Source organism: Sceloporus undulatus, chromosome 4 (genome assembly GCF_019175285.1).
Source record: "Sceloporus undulatus isolate JIND9_A2432 ecotype Alabama chromosome 4, SceUnd_v1.1, whole genome shotgun sequence".
NCBI classification, from domain to species: Eukaryota; Metazoa; Chordata; class Lepidosauria; order Squamata; family Phrynosomatidae; genus Sceloporus; species Sceloporus undulatus.
The window spans coordinates 49,640,464-49,654,965 of NC_056525.1; the positions used below are offsets into that span (position 1 = coordinate 49,640,464).

A 14,502-nucleotide genomic window follows, 5' to 3' on the forward strand; every position below is an offset into this window, starting at 1 on the left:
TTTTATGGTGCCATCTGGTACAGGCCAGGAAGATGTACTTAACAAAAAAGAAAGGAAAATGAAAGGGGCAAAGAAAAAAAAAAGAGCCTACATGAACAGCTGGTTGCTGATAATCCCCAAGCATTTATGAAAAAGCCAGATCCTGCTGATGTCCTTCAGATGGGAAAATGGAAAAAAGGAAGGGTTCCAATCCAGTTAAAGAAAGAAATTGAACTGGGCTGATATGTGTATATATCTGTTTGGAAATACCTTCCTTCCTGTTTAGCACAGGCAGTTCTAATATAGTTTTTTATGGGTTTTTTGGACTGTGTACATTTACGCCGTTTTATAAATAAAGCTAATAATAATAATAACCATGTGGCTGTGTTCTGGAAGAATTTATTCCTGATATTTTGCCTGCATCTGTGACTGGCATCTTCAGAGAATGGTGGCATGGAAGTGTGTACAGTATATATATATATATAGAGTGACCCTTGGTTGAGAGGAAGTGATTTACATGTTAACCTGTGTGTTGGTCTGTTGCTGAATGGCAAGGCAGAAGGATGGGAGGGCATGCAAGAAGGATTTGTATCTATTTAATTAGTGATCCATTATCTGCTGGGAAACACCCTGACCCTGGGCGATGTTCATTTGCTGAGTCTTGTTTCTCAGGACTGGAAGCCAAACTTTGTTTACTTTCAGGGTTTCTTCTTTCCATTTGATTTTGTGGATTTCAATGGCTTCTCTGTGCATTCTGACCTGATATTTGTTGGTATGGTTCAGAATGTCAGTATTTTAAAATAGTGTTTTATGTCCTGACTGGTTTATAACATGTTCTGCTACTGCTGATTTTTTTTCTGGCTGGCCCAGTGTGCAATGTCTCTTGTGTTCCTTGATTTGCGTTTGGACACTGCACAATATGCAGTAAATTCCTGTGATTGTGAGAGGGTCTCTCCTGTACTTTACTGAGTGCAGCATTTGCTGGATTTTCTTTGTTTAGGCTGTAGATTATTTGGAGATTGTGTTTCCTCATCAGTTTTCCTATTTTGTCTGTGACTCCTTTGATGTATGGTAAAAATACCTTCCCTTTGGTGGTTGTTTTTCTTCACTCCTGTGGTTTTTTCTGGGTCTTGTACTTTTCTGATGTCTGAGCTGGAATAACCATTAGCCTGTAGAGCCCAGTTTAGGTGCTTCAGTACAGTGCAGATCCTTTTTGCAATGTCTACCAATATTTTATTGTGCTTCTTTTTTTGTGCTGGGTGGTGGTTGGAATTCTGGTATAAGTATCTGTCTCTGCATGTAGGTTTTCTGTAGACCATGTGGTTCAGTCGTTGGCTTGGTTTGCAGATGACCAAGACATCCAAGAATAGAAATGTTCCTTCCTTTTCTTTTTCCATCATGAATTGTATGTCCAGGTGGATGTTGTTCAGATGGTTCAAAAACCCAGTCAGATCTTCTTCTCCATGGCTCTAAATAGTGAAAGTGTCATCCATATATCGGAACCATGTTGTGGGCTTTTTTGGTGCTCTAACATAGTTTTTCTCTAGTCCTTCAGAGAAAACAGTAGTAATGTTTTCCAGCAGCATTATTGGTGCTTTCTGCACCGGCATTTGGGACGTCCTCTGGACGTCCCATTTTAAAAAAGGGGCGTCTCTTATAGACGCCCCTGGGCCTAGTACGGACTCCGTCCGTACAAGATGACGGCGCCCCTTCTACATGGGCGCCGCCATCTTTACGTACTGGACGCACAGCGTCCAGACGTGTCGCGCCGCTTGTGACGTAGCGAGCGCGCCCCTGGCGCCTCGCTATGTCGCAAACGCGACGGTAAAAGAAGCTCCATTTTGGAGCTTCTTTTTTCGGTCCGCGCGGGAGTCGGGCCGTCTGAAGGCTCCGGCTCCCCCGTGGACCTACTGGCGGCGGCGGCAGACCGCCGCAAAGTGGCGGTCTGTACCCCGCCAATGTTTCTAAGTTTAGATAATATCCCAATACTATAGTTACCCTTTCTGATTTCTAGACTATTGAATTCTAATTTATCAGAATTCAGTAGGCTTGGCACACACCTAAGCAATTCAGCATCCTTCATGTGGTGTGTGTTTGTGTGGGGAGCACGTTTATAATGGGACAATGTTCCATGTTATCACAGTTTTCAAATTACAGTACTGTACAGTCAACCGTCTGTATCCAGACTCTGCATCAATGGATTTCATCACTAGTTGTTTAGTTAAGTTTGTTTGTATGTTTGTTTTAGACATATGTATAAAATCTGTGGTTGTAGTTAGGTTTAATAAAAATGATTTTTAATAACGGGATAAGCCAGCTCTGATGGATCTGGAGGCCCTCCTGTTCATTCTGCTGAACAAGGTGCTAGTCACCTACCCGAAACTAAGCACCTATGTCTTCCAACTCCAGCATATATCACATTATGCCAACTATACCAGTGCTGTTGAAATAATTGGATTTACTTATGAGCATAATTTACACATAATTTAACAATTTAATCAATGGTTCTATTCTTGTTGGGATCAATGACAGATGGTGCATCCCATGTCAGTGAGGTGGCGAATCTATTCTAGCTTTTGTGGCACAGTTTGAAGGAGCTCTTTCTTTTTGTTAACCGCCCTTGAGTTGACCTTGACTCATGGTGACCCTGTGGATAAGGCATCTCCAAGACCGCCTCTTCCTCCATTGCTCTGCTTGCATCCTGCAAATTCAAGCCTTTGATGTCTCTGATTGAGTCTATCCATCTGGCATGCAGTCTTCCTTTCTTTCTGGTTCCCTGTACCTTTCCAACTATTATTGTCTTTTCTAATGAGTCGTGCCTTCTCATGATGTGGCCAAAGTACAACAGCTTCAATTTGATAAGCTTGGCTTCCAAGGAAATTTCAGACTTTGTCTTGTCAAGGACCCATTTGATTGTCTTTTTTGGCTGTCTACAGTATCCTCAGCATGCTTCACCTGCATCATATTCCAAATAAGTTGATATTCTTCTATCCTCTTTCTTCACTGTCCAGCTTTCACATCCATACATGGTGATGCAGAATACAGTGTCTTGGATGATTCTGACTTTAGTGTTCATTTGTATATATTTACTCTTTAGAATCTTGTCTAGTTCTTTCATAGCTGTCCTTCCCATTCCTAGTCTTCTTCTTATTTCTTGACTGAAGTCTCCATTATAATCAGCTGTCCTAGGTACAGGAACTTTTTATTTTGATTTCCTCATTGTCCAGGCTCTGTTTATGTATTTCTTTTGTGATCATAATTTCAGTTTTCTTTAAGTTCATCATTAAGCCTGCCTTTGCACTTTTTTCTTTTTCCTTTCTTAGTAATTGTTCCAAGTCTGTGCTGTTTTCTGCTAGCACTATGGTGTCATCCAGATATCTTAGATTGTTGATGTTTCTCTTATCGTTACTCCTTCTGAGTCTAACCCTATTTTTCTTACGATATTTTCAGTTCAGCACTGTGGACAGCTTCTTAAAAGGTAGCCAAGACCTGGAATAGATTTACAGCACTGACATGGGATTCATCATGTGCAATTGGTTGGAACTAACAACAGGATTCCAGCAATTAAGCTCCACCACAGATAGATGAGCCTCCTTTATATCCACAGCTGTAAGTATGGCACTGCTTATACCAGGCATAGAAATTGTGTGGTCCTCTTGATGTGGTCCACCTACAACTCCCAGTGATAAGGAATGCTGAGAGTTGCAGTTCAATAGTATCTAGAAAAGGAGTATAGCCTTTGGAGGGCAAAATGAGAGTATTTCTCATCCCCACCCAATAAATATGCCCCCAAATGAAATTTTCCTTCAGTTCCCAAATTTCTAGCATTAGAGTAACCTAAAACTTCAGTTGAACACTTAGAAATACAGAAAACATATATATGGTTGTGTTGGACATAATACAAAATACAGTAACATCCAAAATGCATAGAACAGTGATGCCTTCATTGGAACAACCAAAATGCACAAAATACATGATGCAGACTTTCCAAACTCCACTGGCTTCTTCATGTTAAAATCATAGAGAAGAAAAAAATATATGACAATATTAGTCACAACCCTGCATTTTGGCCAGATGTTGTTGGTACTGTTCTGAGTGCAGATGGTATGCAAGGATATCTATGCAAGCAGGCCCCTCCTCCTTCTGACATTCCAAAGTCCAGAAGATCAAATTTAATTCCATTCACAATACGAAAAGGTGCTGCCTCTAAGATCCAAGACACAGTTTGGGCATTTTAAAAAAAGTAGATATAGAGGCTACGCAGACCAGCAGGAAAAGCCAGCTGGGGGTGGAGTCAGGGCATAGCATCCATATGATGCATGCCCAGGCTCCGCCCCCAGGCTAGCATGACACTGCACACCACACCACTTGGTGTGCATCACGGCGCTCCCCTGGTGCTGTGTCCACATGACTCAGTGCCAAAGAAGCACCTGGAAAGACCAGATCGGGGCTGCAGCATGTGGGTGCCACAGCCCTGATCTGGGGAACATGGAGGTGGCTGCAGACACAGCCTCAAAGTTACCATGGGAATGTGAACACAAAAAATACTAAGATTTCTAGGTGTGAACTGGTTTCAGTGTCTCATTCTCTGCAATGCTAGGAATTAGGAGAATAAAGGAAATTTTCACTTGAGGCAGCAGAACTCTTGCTTGAAGGAATTCTCTCTCTTTCTCTCTCTCTCTCCCACACTCACACATGCACACATACTCACACAAACACCCCCCAAAGCTACACCCCATATCTAGAAGGTCACACAACTCCCAGCTGATCTAAACAATAACATGGCATTGAAACAATGGGAGTAAGAAGTCTCTTCAGGTGAGTTCAACAACAATCCAATCACATGCATGACCTCATCTCACTCCAGTTCTTCGAGTCTTTCACTCTCTGGCAGATTTCCTCCAACAAACAGAATGTAGATTTTTCTTCTTTGTATTTCAGACCTATTTAGGTGCTGAATAACACATGGGTCTTCTTCTACAAAAAAAAAGAAAAAGATTTATCTTGTCTACATTTTGAATAGAATAATGTTATCTGAAAGTTTTGTGAGCTGAAAATGCTCCATCACATTTAATTGGGTAAGGGAAAAGGGTTTTATACCAGTGCTGTCATTAAGCAGAATGTGGTGATGCCATGAGGTAGCTAATTTGTTGGGGGGGGGCATAAAAATGCAGTTTGTTAATAGCTATTTGGGTATTGAAGCATTTGTCTTGCCAAGGTAATAGAGATACTTGCATGATTTTTCTGCTCCAAGTGCCAGTGTGGCAGGTCATGAATACTATGCATCTTGATCTGGGGCCAGGGGACATTCCATCTGATGTTTTATTTTATGGAGTAAAATAACTCGAGCTGGTGTAGTTCAGCTCTCAGGGAAAATGTTGAAACAAAACAGTTTCACACAATCCTGCAAATGCAGAGTCTAAGCAAAACACCATTTAATGCTGGCCTTGAGGCAGAGTGGGGGCATGAGGTCTGCATCCAGATGCTGGCATCATTCCATGTACCTGACCACATGGCAGGGGATGTCATGTGCTCGTTTGGCACAACATTTAGAGATGCTGTACCAAAGGAGTGCTGAAAAGCTGATGCTGCCGTGGCAAAGCCATTTTTTTACTGGCACTATAAGGAGCAGCATTTTCCTCTTCTTTTTAGCAGGGCCGCAGCATGCGGTTGCCATGGCCCTGATCCAGCACTGAAAGGGGATTGGTCTGTAAAGCCTCATAGTCCCATATGTATACACAAAGAGACAGTTTGCTGAGGAGAGCAAAGCGGAAGGCTTAGGAGAAGAGAAACCTTAGTGGGACCAGGAAATTACCATTGCTATCATAGCACTAGGGACCCTTTCACATACAACATGCTCAGATTTGTAATTTGTTGAGGCACTCTTGTTATCTGGTTGAGAATTTTAAAAACTACCTCCTAAACTGCAAATGCATGGTGTAGTGGTTGAGCGTTGGATTATGACTGTGGAGACCAGGATCAAATCCCTATTCAGCCATGAAACTCACTGGGTGACCCTGGGCAAGGCACATGCTTTCAGTCTCAGGGGAAGGCAATGGCAAACCTCCTCTGAACAAATCTTGCCAAAAAAACTCCATGATAGGCTCACCTTAGGGTCACCACAAGTCAAAAGTGACCTGAAGGCACACAACAACAACAAAACTGCAAATGCCATGATTTCATAGGCTAGAAACATGGGAACTAAAATGGAATCAAAGGGGTGAAGCAGACGCCTGCCCCACTCACCCCAGGACCACCCTGGGACCATAGTAACCAGACACTGCGGTCCTGAGGGTGCCCACTGCTGTGGTCCTGAATGGGTCGCAAAAAGTAGCGATAAGAAACAGCTCCTTTTGCAGCTGGTTTTGGGCCACATTTGGGCCTCTGCACAACCTCCAAGTGATCAGAGGGCATGCATCATGTGCCCTGCCCCTGGATCGTCTTGATGCGTCCTTTTGGGCTGTCTGTTTGAAGCCATAGTGCTTTAATTACATTAGTGTGAAAGGGCTGCAGCAACAACACAGGAGCTCTAGCTCCAGAGGCAACAATGGCACCTACTAGACTGAGTGCTGGCATGGAGTCCAGAACAAAATAATTCTTCCTCCTGATTGCATCTTTGCATAACTGGTGATCCGTCCCAGGGGAAGCGATTAAGATAAGATAAGATAAGGCATACTTATGTGCCAGTTTACTTTAGCAACTATCTCTAGAAGAGTGGTGAAGTTAGTGTTTTTCCCCCCTCAGGACTTTATTCTGGACCTCATTGTTAGACCATTATTCTTTAGATGTACAGTGTGTTTCATGTCAGTCAGATATGATCTTTAGGTTGTGTTAGCACCCTTGCATACCTTGCATTATTCTGGGGTACAAATATTTTGTTACATTTTGTTATAATAGCAGTTACAGAAAGGCCATAAGCATGAACCTTGAAAGGTCAAATGACCTTTAAGTGAACTGGTCACACAGGACTGAGGGCATGTGGAAAGGACCCTGTAACTGTGAATAATGTGCTGTGAATAATGTTGCTTCCCTCTGCTGTGCTGTGTATTTCCTCTTGCAGGTGATAGACAAAGGTTTGTCAGCCTAAAGCATTTTAAGCCAACCATTCTGCTGTACTTTCCAACACCCCGTCCTATCCCAAACTCCCTGGGGCTCTCCTGATCTTATTATGGCTTGATTAAATCATTGTCACCAACCAAAAATATTCCATAGTTTTTTTGTGGGGTTTTCGGGCTATGTGGCCATGTTCTAGAAGAATTTATTCCTGATGTTTCACCAGCATCTATGGCTGGCATTCTCTGAAGATGCCAGCCACAGATGCTGGTGAAATGTCAGGAAGAAACTCTTCTAGAACATGGCCACATAGCCTGAAAACCCCAGAAAAAACTATGGATGCCAGCAATGAATGCCTTTGACTCCACATCAAAAATATTCCTTTTGTAACTCTGAAGTTAAAACCATCAACCAGGTGGGAAACCCATTGTTTTTGAGATTCCTGGAAAATGCATCCAAATGTTTCAAGACTCTATAAAAAGCTTGCCTTAGCACTCACATGTTGGCTCAGTCTGAAATCAGGCAGAAACACTGCTGGATTTTGTATTGACCCCTCAATACAAACTGGGTGCCCCCCTCCCCCATATTTAAGGCAGCATTGTTGAGCCACTGTCACTTCCATCACCCCCCTGTTTGGAACTCCACTTCTGGACTGCTAAGGTATTACCTTCCCTCAACTTTGCTACAAGGTACTCCCTTTAATTTTCTTAGTTCTTTTGAGAGGGAGTGTGTGTGTGTGTGTGTGTGTGTGTGTGTGTGTGTGTGTGTGAATACTGTTGCATTAATGATATTTTCCCCCTTTGCTATTAGTCAATAAAACTAAGTTGTACTTTGCACTCTGAGAGTTTTAGTTCTTGGATCTGATAAACAAAGGCAAGATCCCTACTCTTTGAAGTCACCTGGAGTCCTCTTGTTGTTATTAATTTGAGCTATTAAAATTCTTTATTTATTAATTTGTGTGTGCCATTTCAGTAACCTAGCAATTTGTGTAACAATGGTCCCGTACAGATAGGCCAAAATAAAGCTGCTTCAGGTCACTTTGGAGATATGCTGTTTAAATGATGCATGCGTCTTAAGAGTCCAGAAGCCATGCCAAGGCCACCCTGTAGTCCTAAGGACTGGACCACAGCTTTGGCACAGCTTCTGGCCTCTTAGGAGGCATGCATCATTTAAACAGCATACCTCCAAAGTGACCCAAAGCAGCTTTATTTTGGCCTGTCTGTACAGGCTCAGTGAGTATTACTTCACTTGCTTCAGGGGCTTGGTCTATAAAGCCAATTCAGTTATCCAATAAGTGGTAAAACAAAAGAAGCAGAAACTGGGAACATCAAATGGAAACCGCAGAGGAAATAAGACATACTGTATCTCAAGATGCTCTGAAAATGATTAGATATATTTTTAACATTTTGAGATAAGTTTCTTTATTATTTTTAGAATGTGATAGGCCATCCCTCATGCATTCAAGGGGTTCTTTTGTTCACTGTGATGATCCTAGACATCTACTTTGAACTCAACATCTCTGCCCTCCATTTACAGCATATATCAAATTCCTGACCAGAGACTAGGTAAAACTCTTCTGCATTTGAGGTCTAGGGAAAGTATACCCTAAGCCAGGTGTGTAGTTGAACTGTAACTTCCAGCAGTCTGAGCAACTGTGCTCTCCTAGCAGCTCCTCAAGGAGCATGTACATACTGATGAGGAGGCAATTCCAATGCAAGGTATGTAGGTCTTCTTCAGAATCAGGTTAAGATTCTATGAGATCCTTGAACTGACCTTGTCTGAAGTAGATGCCATACAAATTATGTGCTGTAACATCACACTGTCATAAAGACATAAACAAAGGGCTGTTATGCAGCTGCAGTCAACAATCTAAGTTAGGTTAGGGGATGAAGTCTGAATGGCCTGCTTACTTAGGGAAGGTTGCAATGAGAATATCTCAGAATGAGCATTGGGTGAGCTACCACCTACAACATATTGGCCAAGAACCTATATCATTCCAGCACACCCTAAATATCCACTGTCAGACTTACACTGCAGTTGCATTACATAGGTCCTGTACTAAATACCAATATAACATGACAAATGTGGATAAATGGTTGGTGAGCATGACCAACTTTCCATTGCTGAACTGCAATGAGCTATACAGAGGCAATGCTCATTCACACACTACTCTATGTACTTTAATGTGCTACCACATGGACCACATGCGTAGGACAAAGTGCACCTGCATATGCCTCTAACAGGTTGTAGGACAGCATATGCAGTCATAGATATACAACAGATCTATTTCCCCAATTCATCTTTCTAAAAGAGAGACAATGCAACTGAACTGATGTCTCCTCATCATTTCACACTGAGTGAAAGGGAGTGAAACTAGGGAAAATAATAAGTCTTCTTTATACTAAAATAGTAATTCTGATGCAAGAACATACGGGGACCAAGAAGATATGTTTCAGTGAACAAATATCCCTCTCCTCCATTCTTAGCTTGGTCTTCTATCACAACTGTATTCAAATTATTTTATAGTCATTAATATAGTGGTGGGTCTTATGCTAATGGCAACTGTTTTGAATGAATATAGTTCCACGTGTCCATTTTGAAAGCCTGCCTCTATTCTGCCTTTCATTGTAACCCTCCATTTTTTTCATTTTAACCATAAGATATTACTCCACCAGAATGTGAGACATGACAGGCACTATGTTCTTAAGCCTGCTATAAGTATCAAATTGCTGTATTAATTGCCTCTGAGCAGAGAACAGAGCCATGACCAACTCCAGAGTGACAGGTGACTTACACGCTACACAGATGTATCTGATCACTGATACTGCTGAGAGTTGTCTTTGTCAGCTGCACATTTTCTTCTGATTCCTCTTTTAGCTTCTGGGCTGTAGGCCAGCAGATTCCTATTAGAGAGCAAAACCTGGGTTGTTTTGCTTCTCTGATTGTCTGATCCAGACAATTAATTACCATTACTTTCCTGGCTGAAGGAAACCTGTGTCATCACATCCCAAAACCATATAACTTGTGGAGGCTGTATGATTCTCAAGGTCATTTAGATGCTACTAATTCAGTTGAATCCAATGGCAGATCTAGTTGCCAAGTACCATTTAAACTATTAGCTTAAGATTCCCTTGGCCATTCCAACTTCCTTGGCATCCAAAAAGATAACTCAGCATCATTATTCTCCTCTGACATGAGGGACTACTCTCAGCAATTGCAGCCATAGTAACAACAGCAGCTCAGAGGTCAAATGACAACAAGTAAGTGAAATTCCATATGTACATTTTTTTTGCCTTTAAAAGTGTATGTGTCTCACATGTACCCATCTAGGAGAAGCTTACTTATCCATCAGATATATGTGTGCATGTGTGTAAGAGTACTTTTATGTCAGTGATCCTTTTCACACAATATGACTTCAACTGATTTTTAACAACTTTGCCTGATGAAGAAGAAGAACCAGTCAGTGAGCTTTGAAAGCTTGAGTAACATATTTTGTGTCTTTTGACTGCCCTAATAAATGCATATTTTGGATTATTCTGTAGTTTTTTTTCAAATGTTTATTATTATTAATAATAATAATTTGTTTTATTTATATACCGCTATTCCAAAGATTATAGCGGTGAACAGCAAGTAGGCTAATTAGCAAGTAAGCTAATTTGCCCCCAACAGTCTGGGTACTCAATTTAGCGACCTCGGAAGGATGCAAGCCTGAGGTATGTGACCACAAGTTTATGTGTGAATGTATGAAGCTATTATGCTAAATCAGAATACTGGCCCATGTTACTGTATTGTCTATTCTGACTGACAATAGCACCTCCTGCCATCTCAGCTACCTGAAATTGACCAAGTCAAGATGTTAGGAACTAGACTTGAATCTCTTGAATGTAAAACATGTTTTCTACTACCTCACAATGGCTTCCACCCCACAGAAGTATGCAGAAGTCTCTTTTGCAGCTTCTCTACAGCTGCAATGGATCTCTAGTCATCAAATCTACTGCCTGATTATATCATCTTCAGCTTGTTCATTTGAATAGTCACCTATTACAAGCAGTAATAGTGTCAGGAAAGTCATATCTTGTTCTGCAAGCTTGAGTATTATGTATAATGGCATAGTGAAACTCATCCTTCACTTTTTAAAAATCGTCTATGGTAGTGCACCTGAAGATATATATTCCATAATCCCCAATGGAAGAAGTTCAATTTTTATCCCACCTGTTTCCACACTCTGTGGTGGTGCTTCCTTTCATTGGCCTGACTAATGATTCAGTTCTATAGAAAAATACCATGAAAAGTAAGGATCTTGAGGGGAGGAAGGTCATTTTATTTGCACTGCTATGTTGTCAGGGCAGTGAAGGGAAACTTAAGCAGCAAATCATCCATATTTGTTCTGCTATTGAGGTTACTGTACTTTGAAATGAGCAGATGGCTTGAAATAGGAACACATTTCTTCCAAACAAAAATGTCAGGGTTGGTTTAGTCATGCATGTAACATACCATAGTCACTTGTCTAAAGTTCAGTTCTATTAGTCTCCTGAAGTAACAGATTTTAGAGTTAAGATAAGCTTCATCAGATGCTTTGCACTAGAAAGATGCTTTAACATAGAAAGTTAAATGACTTTGTAACATTCCTACTCAAAATAAATAGCTATGGTGTTGTGTGGTATGCGTGTCTCCTTGCAACACTGTGGTATATTCACATGTACGTCAGCACAAGGAGCCCTGGTTCACAGTGGTTAAATACCTGTACTGCAGCCACAAGGTTGTGAGTTTAATCCCAGAAGACTCCAGGTTGACTCAGCCATCCATCCTTTTGTAGGTTGGTAAAATGAGTACCCAGCTTGTTGGATCAATTGGTTTACAGATTGTAAACCTCGTAGAGAGTGCTGAGTTCACTATGAAGCGGTATAGAAATGTATTGCTATTTTGTAGGCTCTTGCTAACCCCAAACAGTGGTGTGTTCAATGCCCTTAAATTTCAGGAAAGCTGGGAACTGAAGCAGTTTCACTTTCCCCATCTTGCCTCAAGGAGTAAGTTTGTGTCTATGGCCAAATAACAGAGTATTCAAACCATAACTTTATATTTTGCCCAGCACCTGGAGCAAAATACCTATCCTCAGCAGGAAGATAGTATTTCATAAATCTGAAGACCAAAGAGGAGAAATAAATGCCCAACATGCTGTCAGACCTGGGAAGTACATTTGAGAGAAACGAGAGTGTGTTCTCTCAGTAAAGTTGCTTAATATCTTAGTAAAAGTGATAAAAGAGAACCCTTAGACATCCCTTATTCTTGTAGGGACAGGGACGAAGAATCCAAGAAATGTGGAAGCTGTGCTGAAGCATACATACACATGCACACCGCCTCCCATATTGCCCATGTTATTTATTTATTTTCTGTCATTTATATATAGGTGAGAAAATAGGAGGAAAGCCATATATTTATGCTGCATTCTGTAGTTTCCATTGATCCCTTTATAAACTGCAGGTAGTTTAAATTACATGATTCATGATTCCAGAGCCTCTTTGTCACCAGCTGTGACTTTCACAGAACGCTGATCAGGAGTGTAAAATACATAATGTGTGTGATAAAACTAGTTACTATGCAAAAATGTTGAGTCTTAAGAAGAAGAGGCAGGCAAATAATGAGAGACAGCAATGAGACAGATTGATGAGCCTGTGTAGAGTGAGGACAGAAGAATGGGCATCTGTTTCCAGTGAATTAGTGTCAAAGCCCCACACTCCACTCCCGTGGTCTGTCTGTGCTGGGCTTTGCAATGCTGCCAGCACCTACAACTGCACAAGGTGCTAAAGGAATACTCAGAGTCTCCAAGGTCTATTTACAGAACTTTACTACTAAGTATATACATCACTATATACACAACAACCAACTGTCCTCTACTCAACAACCAGCCAGTCACTACCCAATAACCCACATTGTCCATAGGTCATGCCCATATTTATGCAGACTGTCCATGTCTCCCTACACAGGTGACTGCAGTTGTCCCTTGCATCAGCCTGTTGAACCCTGCTGGGCATGTCCTCCAAGTGGTGTGACAGTGACATTCCACAATGGTGCAACCTTTCCAGATGTTGCATCATCAGGCCAGCTGCTATATTCTGTCCTGTGGAATTCCTAATATAATGGTGTACATACATACATACACTGACAATTAGAGATTTTGCTAAAGAAGGAAAGGCTGAAGGGGGAAAGTCCAGTTTGGAAAGGGAGAGGGAAAAAAAAACTGAGGACAGAATCTCTGCAAGTCATGAGAAGCAGATGAGGCAAGTGATCAGTTTGGTCATAAAAATTCCAGATTGAGAAATTTGAGCCTCAAAATGCTGTATAATGTATATATTTGTGTGAGAGAGACTGGGGTGGGAGATGGAGAGAAAATTTTCAACGTTCCGGGGACTGGAGGAGGACGCTTGTGTGCATGCGTGCTCTGCAGAAAACAGAGTTTACCGCACACGAAGACGTCCTCCAAGAGGCCCCGTTCCGTCCCCTGGCATGCACCTGTTCGCGTCCAGTCCTGACGGGTATGATTTTTGCCTGACAGATTATCTTCCATCAGCAAAAAATGGCACCCGTCAGGACTGGATGTGAATGGGTGTGCGCCGGGGGACGGAACGGGGCCTCTTGGAGGACGTCTTTGTGTGCGGTAAACTCCATTTTCTGCACAGCGCACGTGCACATGAGCGTCCTCCTCCAGTCCCCAGAACATTGACAATTGTGTGTGCGATAAGGTCCCATGATATTTTGCTGTTAGAGGGAAAGGACAAAACTGCACCTGTATTCCTTCTACTACCATTTACAGAACCTGACTGGCCTGGTGCTTAAATATTTTTCAGAATCTTCCTCCACAGCATTTGAGAGAGGTAGTCCTGCTAACATTATGGATTGTATGGGGGGGGGGGGGCTTATAGCACAGACTTCTCTATTTTCAAACAATTTGATCCCCTTCCACATCCCCCAGCCTCCATTGCCTAAAACAGTTGCCTCATCCTGTCTGATGGTACAGTGGCTCAGTCAGTAATTGACTGACAGAAACACTAAAGAGATAAATATTAAAGAATGTAAAAATCATGCCTCTTGCTGGCCCAGGCCAGGCAGAGGATATGCCAGTATTTCAACTGTCACCCACCTTGATCTTACCACTCAAGTGGAACAAAATATATAGTTGTATTTGTATCTATGTTAAAATTTGTTACTGTAGAACAACTGAGATAGACTTAGTCCTGTCAGATTAAAATTGAAGGCCTATGGATATTTACATCTCAGGCTTACATCTCTTCACCCATAACTTGCTGTGTGCTAAATAGGGTGTGCTCCTACAAAAATGTTTACAGGATTATAGCCTTAATGGAATAATTCCCACTTATCACAGCAGGGCTTATTTCAAATAAAAATGCATCAGATCACCCTCCAAACTTTTCCTTTTTGTGAAACAAGGCTAGTGAATTAATGGAACTGTGT

General features: G+C 41.6%; 1 long non-coding RNA gene across 1 annotated transcript in view; it reads left to right on the top strand.

The window, feature by feature from the left end:
• Positions 1-633: 633 nt before the first annotated feature.
• LOC121930035 overlaps positions 634-14,502 on the top strand; it is a 48,104-nt gene continuing 34,235 nt past the window's right edge. The window contains exons 1-2 of the long non-coding RNA XR_006103803.1: positions 634-751; positions 3,430-3,588. This is a non-coding gene — a long non-coding RNA (uncharacterized LOC121930035). The remainder of the gene's footprint in view (positions 752-3,429; positions 3,589-14,502) is intronic.